Below are 9,148 nucleotides of genomic sequence, written 5' to 3'. Positions count from 1 at the left end.
TTCAAGTCTCGGGGTCACCATTCCAGTCTGAGGCCACAATTCCCGTTTGGAATCACAACTGCAGCTCATGTCTCGAGGTCACGATTCCAGTCTTAGGTCACAATTCCAGTTTGGAATCACAATTGCAGTACAAGCCTGGAGAACACAATTCCTGTCTGAGGTCCCAATATCGGTTTGGTATCACAACTGCAGCTCAAATCTCTAGGTCACAAATTCAGTGTGTGGTCACAAATCCCGTTTGGAATCACATTTGCAGTTCTAGGGTGAATATCACAATTTCAGTCTGAGCCCCCAATTCCGTTTTGTAATCACAACTGCTGTTCATGTCTCGAGGTCACAATTCCAGTCTGAAGACCCAATTCCGGTTTGGTATCACAGATGCAGCACAAGGCTCAGGGTCACAATTCACGTCTGAGGCCACAATTCCGCTTTGGAATCACAACTTAATTTCAAGGTTTGAAGTCACAGTTCCAGTCTGAGGTCCCAATTCCGGCTCTGAATCGTAACTGCTCTACATTGCTCGAGGTGATGATTCCAGTCTGAAGACTCAATTCCGGTATGGTATCACAACTGCAGCTCAAGCCTAGTTGTCACATTTCCAGTCTGAGGCCACGATTCCCGTTTGGAATCACAACTGCTATTCCTGTCTCGAGATCACAATTCCAGTCTGAGGCCCCAATTCCTATTTGGAATCAGTACTGCAGTTCAAGGCTCGAGCTCACTATTACAGTTTGGAATCACAATAGGAGTTCATGGAATGAGGTCACAATTACTCTCTGAGGTCATAATTTCTGTTTGGAATCACAATTGCAGTTCAAAGCTCGAGGTCTTAATTCCAGTCTGCGGTCACAATTCCGGTTTGGAATCACAATTGCAGTTCAAGGCTTGAGATCACAATGCCAGACTGAGGTCTCAATTCCCGTTTGGAATCACAACTGCTGCTCAATGCTCGGGGTCACAATTCCGGTCTGAGGCCACAATTCCCGTTTGGAATCACAACTGCTATTCAAGGCTTGAGTTTACAATTCCAGTTTGGAATCACAATTGCAGTTCAAGTCTCGAGATCACAATTCCAGTCTGAGGCCCCAATTCCTGTTTGAAATCCAGTTGTAGTCCAAGGCTCGAGGTCACAAATCCAGTCTGAGGTCACAATTCTTGTTTGGAATCAAAATTGCAGTTCAAGGCTCAAGATCACAATTGCAGTCTGAGGCCACAATTCCTGTTTGGAATCACAATGGCAGTTCAAGGCTAGAGATCACAATTCCAGTCTGAGGCCACAATTCCCGTTTGGAATCACAATGGCAGTTCAAGGCCCGAGATCACAATTCCAGTCTGAGCCCCCAATTCCGGTTTGATTTCAGAGCTGCAGCTTAAGGTTCAGGGTCACAATTCCAGTCTGAGGTCCCGATATCGGTTTGGTTCCACAACTGCAGCTCAAATCTCTAGGTCACAAATTCAGTGTGTGGTCACTAATCCCGTTTGGAATCACATTTACAATTCAAGGGTCGAGATCACAATTCCAGTCTGAGGCCACAATTCCCGTTTGGAATTACAACTGCTATTCAAGCCTCGAGGTCACAATTCCGGTTTGGAATCACAATTGCATTTCAAGGCTGGAGAACACAATTCCAGTTTCAAATCACATTTGCATTTTAAGTCATGAGGCCACAATTCCAGTATGAGGACACAATTCCTGTTTGGAATCACAACTGATCTTCAAGGCTTGAGCTCACAATTGCAGTCAGAGTTCATGAATCCTGTTTGGTATCACAAATACATTTCAAGTCTCCAGATCACAATTCCAGTCTTAGGCCCCAAATCCTGTCAGGAAACACTACTAAAGTTCAAGGCTCGAAGACACAATTGCAGTCTGAGGACCCAATACCGGTTTGGTATCAAAACCGCAGCTCAAGGCTCGGGGTCACAAATCCAGTCTGAGATCACAATTGCGGTTTGGTATCAGAACTGCAGCTCAAATCTCTAGGTCACAAATGCAGTGTGTGGTCACAAATCCCGTTTGGAATCACATTTGCAGTTCAAGGGTCGAGATCACAATTCCAGTCTGAGCCCCCAATTCCAGTCTGAGGACCCAATTCCGGTTTGGAATCACAATTTAATTTCAAGGTTCGTAGTCACAGTTCCAGTTTGAGGTCCCAATTCCGGCTCTGAATCGCAACTGCTCTACATTGCTCGAGGTGACGATTCCAGTCTGAAGACTCAATTCCGGTATGGTATCACAACTGCAGCTCAAGCCTAGTTGTCACATTTCCAGTCTGAGGCCACGATTCCCGTTTGGAATCACAATTGCTATTCCTGTCTCGAGATCACAATTCCAGTCTGAGGCCCCAATTCCTGTTTGGAATCAGTACTGCAGATCATGGCTAAGAGTCACAATTCCAGTCTGAGGCCCCAATTCCCGGTTGGACTCACAACTGCAGTTCAAGGCTCGAGGTCACAATTCCAGTCTGAGGTCACAATTCCCAGTTGGACTCACAACTGCCGGTCAAGCCTCGAGGTCACAATTCCAGTCTGAGGTCACAAGTCCTGTTTGGAATCACAATTGCAGTTCAAGGCTTGAGTTCACAATTCCAGTTTCAAATCACATTTGCATTTTAAGTCATGAGGCCACAATTCCAGTATGAGGACACAATTCCTGTTTGGAATCACAATTGATGTTCAAGCCTCGAGGTCACAATTCCAGTCTGAGGCCCCAATTCCCAGTTGGACTCACAACTGCCGTTCAAGGCTCGAGGTCACAATTCCAGTCTGAGGCCCCAATTCCCAGTCGGACTCACAACTGCCGGTCAAGGCTCGAGATCACAATTCCAGTCTGAGGCCCCAATTCCCAGTCGGACTCACAACTGCCGGTCAAGGCTCGAGATCACAATTCCAGTCTGAGGCCCCAATTCCTGTTTGAAATCCAATTGTAGTTCAAGTCTCGAGGTCACAAATCCAGTCTGCGGTCACAATTCTTGTTTGGAATCAAAATTGCAGTTCAAGGCTCGAGATCACAATTCCAGTCTGAGGCCACAATTCCCGTTTGGAATCACAACTGCTATTCAAGGCTTGAGGTCACAAGTCCTGTTTGGAATCACAATTGCAGTTCAAGGCTTGAGTTCACAATTCCAGTTTCAAATCACATTTGCATTTTAAGTCATGAGGCCACAATTCCAGTATGAGGCCACAATTCCTGTTTGGAATCACAATTGATGTTCAAGCCTCGAGGTCACAATTCCAGTCTGAGGCCACAATACGGCTTTGGAATCACAACTAAAATTCAAGGCTCGAAGTCACAACTGCAGTCTGAGGACGCAATAGCTGTTTGGAATCAGTACTGCAGCTCAAGGCTCCGGGGTCATAGTTCCAGTCTGAGGCCACAATTCCCGTTTGGAATCACAACTGCAATTCAAGGCCCGAGGTCACAATTACAGTTCGGAATCACAACTGCTATTCAAGGCTCGAGGTCACAATTCAAGTCTGAGGCCACAATTCCGGTTTGGAATCATATTAGCAGTTCAAGGCTTGATTTCACAATTCCGGTTTGAAATAACAATTGCATTTCAAGGCTTGAGGTCACAATTCCAGTTTGAAATCACATTTGCATTTTAAGTCTTGAGGCCACAATTCCAGTATGAGGATAGAATTCATGTTGGGAATCACGATTGATGTTCAATGCTCGAGGTCACAATTCCAGTCAGAGTTCATGAATCCTGTTTGGAATCACAATTGCATTTCAACTCTCAAGATCACAATTCCAGTCTTAGGCCCCAAATCCTGTCAGGAAACACTACTAAAGTTCAAGGCTCGAAGACACGATTCTAGTCTGATGACCCTATACTGGTTTGGAATCACAAGTGCAGCTCAAGGCTCGGGGTCACAATTCCAGTCTGAGGCCACAATTCCCGTTTGGAATCACAATGCAGTTCAAGGATCGAGGTCACAATTACAGTTTGGATTCACAATAGCAGTTCATGGAATGAAATCACAATTCCAGTCTTAGGTCAATATTCCTGTTTGGAATCACAACTGCTATTCCTGTCTCGAGATCACAATTCCAGTCTGAGGACCCAATTCTGGTTTGGTATCACAAATGCAGCACAAGGCTCAGGGTCACAATTCAAGTCTGAGGCCACAATTCCGCTTTGGAATCACAACTTAATTTCAAGGTTTGAAGTCACTGTTCCAGTCTGAGGTCCCAATTCCGGCTCTGAATCGTAACTGTTCTACATTGCTCGAGGTGACGATTCCAGTCTGAAGACTCAATTCCGGTATGGTATCATGACTGCAGCTCCAAGCCTAGTTGTCACATTTCCAGTCTGAGGCCACGATTCCCGTTTGGAATCACAACTGCTATTCCTGTCTCGAGATCACAATTCCAGTCTGAGGCCCCAATTCCTGTTTGGAATCAGTACTGCAGATCGTGGCTAGGAGTCACAATTCCAGTCTGAGGCCCCAATTCCCAGTTGGACTCACAACTGCCGTTCAAGGCTCGAGGTCACAATTCCAGTCTGTGGTCACAATTCCAGTTTGGAATCACAACTGGAGTTCAAGGCTCGAGGTCACAATTACAGTTTGGAATCACAAGAGCAGTTCATGGAATGAGGTCACAATTACTCTCTGAGGTCATAGTTTCTGTTTGGAATCACAATTGCAGTTCAAAGCTCGAGGTCTCAATTCCAGTCTGAGTCCCCAATTCTGTGTTGGAATCACAACGGATGTTCATGTCTCGAGATCACGATTCCAGTCTGAGGACCCAATTCCGGTTTGGTATCACAAGTGCAGCTCAAGGCTCAGGGTCACAATTCCAGTCTGAGGCCACAATTCCCGTTTGGAATCACAACTGCAGTTCAAGGATTGAGGTCACAATTACAGTTTGGATTCACAATAGCAGTTCATGGAATGAAATCACAATTCCAGTCTTAGGTCAATATTCCTGTTTGGAATCACAACTGATGTTCATGTCTCGAGATCACGATTCCAGTCTGAGGACCCAATTCCGGTTTGGTATCACAGATGCAGCACAAGGCTCAGGGTCACAATTCCAGTCTGAGGACCCAATTCCGCTTTGGAATCACAACTTAATTTCAAGGTTCGTAGTCACAGTTCCAGTTTGAGGTCCCAATTCCGGCTCTGAATCGCAACTGCTCTACATTGCTCGAGGTGACGATTCCAGTCTGAAGACTCAATTCCGGTATGGTATCACAACTGCAGCTCAAGCCTAGTTGTCACATTTCCAGTCTGAGGCCACGATTCCCGTTTGGAATCACAATTGCTATTCCTGTCTCGAGATCACAATTCCAGTCTGAGGCCCCAATTCCTGTTTGGAATCAGTACTGCAGATCATGGCTAGGAGTCACAATTCCAGTCTGAGGCCCCAATTCCCGGTTGGACTCACAACTGCAGTTCAAGGCTCGAGGTCACAATTCCAGTCTGAGGTCACAATTCCCAGTTGGACTCACAACTGCCGGTCAAGCCTCGAGGTCACAATTCCAGTCTGAGGTCACAAGTCCTGTTTGGAATCACAACTGGAGTTCAAGGCTCGAGGTCACTATTACAGTTTGGAATCACAATAGCAGTTCATAGAATGAGGTCACAATTACTCTCTGAGGTCAAAGTTTCTGTTTGGAATCACAATTGCAGTTCAAAGTTCGAGGTCTCAATTCCAGTCTGCCGTCACAATTCCGGTTTGGAATCAGAAGTGCTGTTCAAGTCTCGGGGTCACCATTCCAGTCTGAGGCCACAATTCCCGTTTGGAATCACAACTGCAGCTCATGTCTAGAGGTCACGATTCCAGTCTTAGGTCACAATTCCAGTTTGGAATCACAATTGCAGTACAAGCCTGGAGAACACAATTCCTGTCTGAGGTCCCAATATCGGTTTGGTATCACAACTGCAGCTCAAATCTCTAGGTCACAAATTCAGTGTGTGGTCACAAATCCCGTTTGGAATCACATTTGCAGTTCTAGGGTGAATATCACAATTTCAGTCTGAGCCCCCAATTCCGTTTTGTAATCACAACTGCTGTTCATGTCTCGAGGTCACAATTCCAGTCTGAAGACCCAATTCCGGTTTGGTATCACAGATGCAGCACAAGGCTCAGGGTCACAATTCAAGTCTGAGGCCACAATTCCGCTTTGGAATCACAACTTAATTTCAAGGTTTGAAGTCACAGTTCCAGTCTGAGGTCCCAATTCCGGCTCTGAATCGTAACTGCTCTACATTGCTCGAGGTGATGATTCCAGTCTGAAGACTCAATTCCGGTATGGTATCACAACTGCAGCTCAAGCCTAGTTGTCACATTTCCAGTCTGAGGCCACGATTCCCGTTTGGAATCACAACTGCTATTCCTGTCTCGAGATCACAATTCCAGTCTGAGGCCCCAATTCCTATTTGGAATCAGTACTGCAGTTCAAGGCTCGAGCTCACTATTACAGTTTGGAATCACAATAGGAGTTCATGGAATGAGGTCACAATTACTCTCTGAGGTCATAATTTCTGTTTGGAATCACAATTGCAGTTCAAAGCTCGAGGTCTTAATTCCAGTCTGCGGTCACAATTCCGGTTTGGAATCACAATTGCAGTTCAAGGCTTGAGATCACAATGCCAGACTGAGGTCTCAATTCCCGTTTGGAATCACAACTGCTGCTCAATGCTCGGGGTCACAATTCCAGTCTGAGGCCACAATTCCCGTTTGGAATCACAACTGCTATTCAAGGCTTGAGTTTACAATTCCAGTTTGGAATCACAATTGCAGTTCAAGTCTCGAGATCACAATTCCAGTCTGAGGCCCCAATTCCTGTTTGAAATCCAATTGTAGTCCAAGGCTCGAGGTCACAAATCCAGTCTGAGGTCACAATTCTTGTTTGGAATCAAAATTGCAGTTCAAGGCTCAAGATCACAATTGCAGTCTGAGGCCACAATTCCTGTTTGGAATCACAATGGCAGTTCAAGGCTAGAGATCACAATTCCAGTCTGAGGCCACAATTCCCGTTTGGAATCACAATGGCAGTTCAAGGCCCGAGATCACAATTCCAGTCTGAGCCCCCAATTCCGGTTTGATTTCAGAGCTGCAGCTTAAGGTTCAGGGTCACAATTCCAGTCTGAGGTCCCGATATCGGTTTGGTTCCACAACTGCAGCTCAAATCTCTAGGTCACAAATTCAGTGTGTGGTCACTAATCCCGTTTGGAATCACATTTACAATTCAAGGGTCGAGATCACAATTCCAGTCTGAGGCCACAATTCCCGTTTGGAATTACAACTGCTATTCAAGCCTCGAGGTCACAATTCCGGTTTGGAATCACAATTGCATTTCAAGGCTGGAGAACACAATTCCAGTTTCAAATCACATTTGCATTTTAAGTCATGAGGCCACAATTCCAGTATGAGGACACAATTCCTGTTTGGAATCACAACTGATCTTCAAGGCTTGAGCTCACAATTGCAGTCAGAGTTCATGAATCCTGTTTGGTATCACAAATACATTTCAAGTCTCCAGATCACAATTCCAGTCTTAGGCCCCAAATCCTGTCAGGAAACACTACTAAAGTTCAAGGCTCGAAGACACAATTGCAGTCTGAGGACCCAATACCGGTTTGGTATCAAAACCGCAGCTCAAGGCTCGGGGTCACAAATCCAGTCTGAGATCACAATTGCGGTTTGGTATCAGAACTGCAGCTCAAATCTCTAGGTCACAAATGCAGTGTGTGGTCACAAATCCCGTTTGGAATCACATTTGCAGTTCAAGGGTCGAGATCACAATTCCAGTCTGAGCCCCCAATTCCAGTCTGAGGACCCAATTCCGCTTTGGAATCACAATTTAATTTCAAGGTTCGTAGTCACAGTTCCAGTTTGAGGTCCCAATTCCGGCTCTGAATCGCAACTGCTCTACATTGCTCGAGGTGACGATTCCAGTCTGAAGACTCAATTCCGGTATGGTATCACAACTGCAGCTCAAGCCTAGTTGTCACATTTCCAGTCTGAGGCCACGATTCCCGTTTGGAATCACAATTGCTATTCCTGTCTCGAGATCACAATTCCAGTCTGAGGCCCCAATTCCTGTTTGGAATCAGTACTGCAGATCATGGCTAGGAGTCACAATTCCAGTCTGAGGCCCCAATTCCCGGTTGGACTCACAACTGCAGTTCAAGGCTCGAGGTCACAATTCCAGTCTGAGGTCACAATTCCCAGTTGGACTCACAACTGCCGGTCAAGCCTCGAGGTCACAATTCCAGTCTGAGGTCACAAGTCCTGTTTGGAATCACAATTGCAGTTCAAGGCTTGAGTTCACAATTCCAGTTTCAAATCACATTTGCATTTTAAGTCATGAGGCCACAATTCCAGTATGAGGACACAATTCCTGTTTGGAATCACAATTGATGTTCAAGCCTCGAGGTCACAATTCCAGTCTGAGGCCCCAATTCCCAGTTGGACTCACAACTGCCGTTCAAGGCTCGAGGTCACAATTCCAGTCTGAGGCCCCAATTCCCAGTCGGACTCACAACTGCCGGTCAAGGCTCGAGATCACAATTCCAGTCTGAGGCCCCAATTCCCAGTCGGACTCACAACTGCCGGTCAAGGCTCGAGATCACAATTCCAGTCTGAGGCCCCAATTCCTGTTTGAAATCCAATTGTAGTTCAAGTCTCGAGGTCACAAATCCAGTCTGCGGTCACAATTCTTGTTTGGAATCAAAATTGCAGTTCAAGGCTCGAGATCACAATTCCAGTCTGAGGCCACAATTCCCGTTTGGAATCACAACTGCTATTCAAGGCTTGAGGTCACAAGTCCTGTTTGGAATCACAATTGCAGTTCAAGGCTTGAGTTCACAATTCCAGTTTCAAATCACATTTGCATTTTAAGTCATGAGGCCACAATTCCAGTATGAGGCCACAATTCCTGTTTGGAATCACAATTGATGTTCAAGCCTCGAGGTCACAATTCCAGTCTGAGGCCACAATACGGCTTTGGAATCACAACTAAAATTCAAGGCTCGAAGTCACAACTGCAGTCTGAGGACGCAATAGCTGTTTGGAATCAGTACTGCAGCTCAAGGCTCCGGGGTCATAGTTCCAGTCTGAGGCCACAATTCCCGTTTGGAATCACAACTGCAATTCAAGGCCCGAGGTCACAATTACAGTTCGGAATCACAA

Source organism: Sturnus vulgaris, unplaced genomic scaffold (genome assembly GCF_052056855.1).
Source record: "Sturnus vulgaris isolate bStuVul1 unplaced genomic scaffold, bStuVul1.hap1 Scaffold_384, whole genome shotgun sequence".
Lineage (NCBI taxonomy): Eukaryota > Metazoa > Chordata > Aves > Passeriformes > Sturnidae > Sturnus > Sturnus vulgaris.
The sequence above is the reverse complement of the archived record's forward strand: the minus strand, read 5'-3'. Positions refer to the sequence as shown.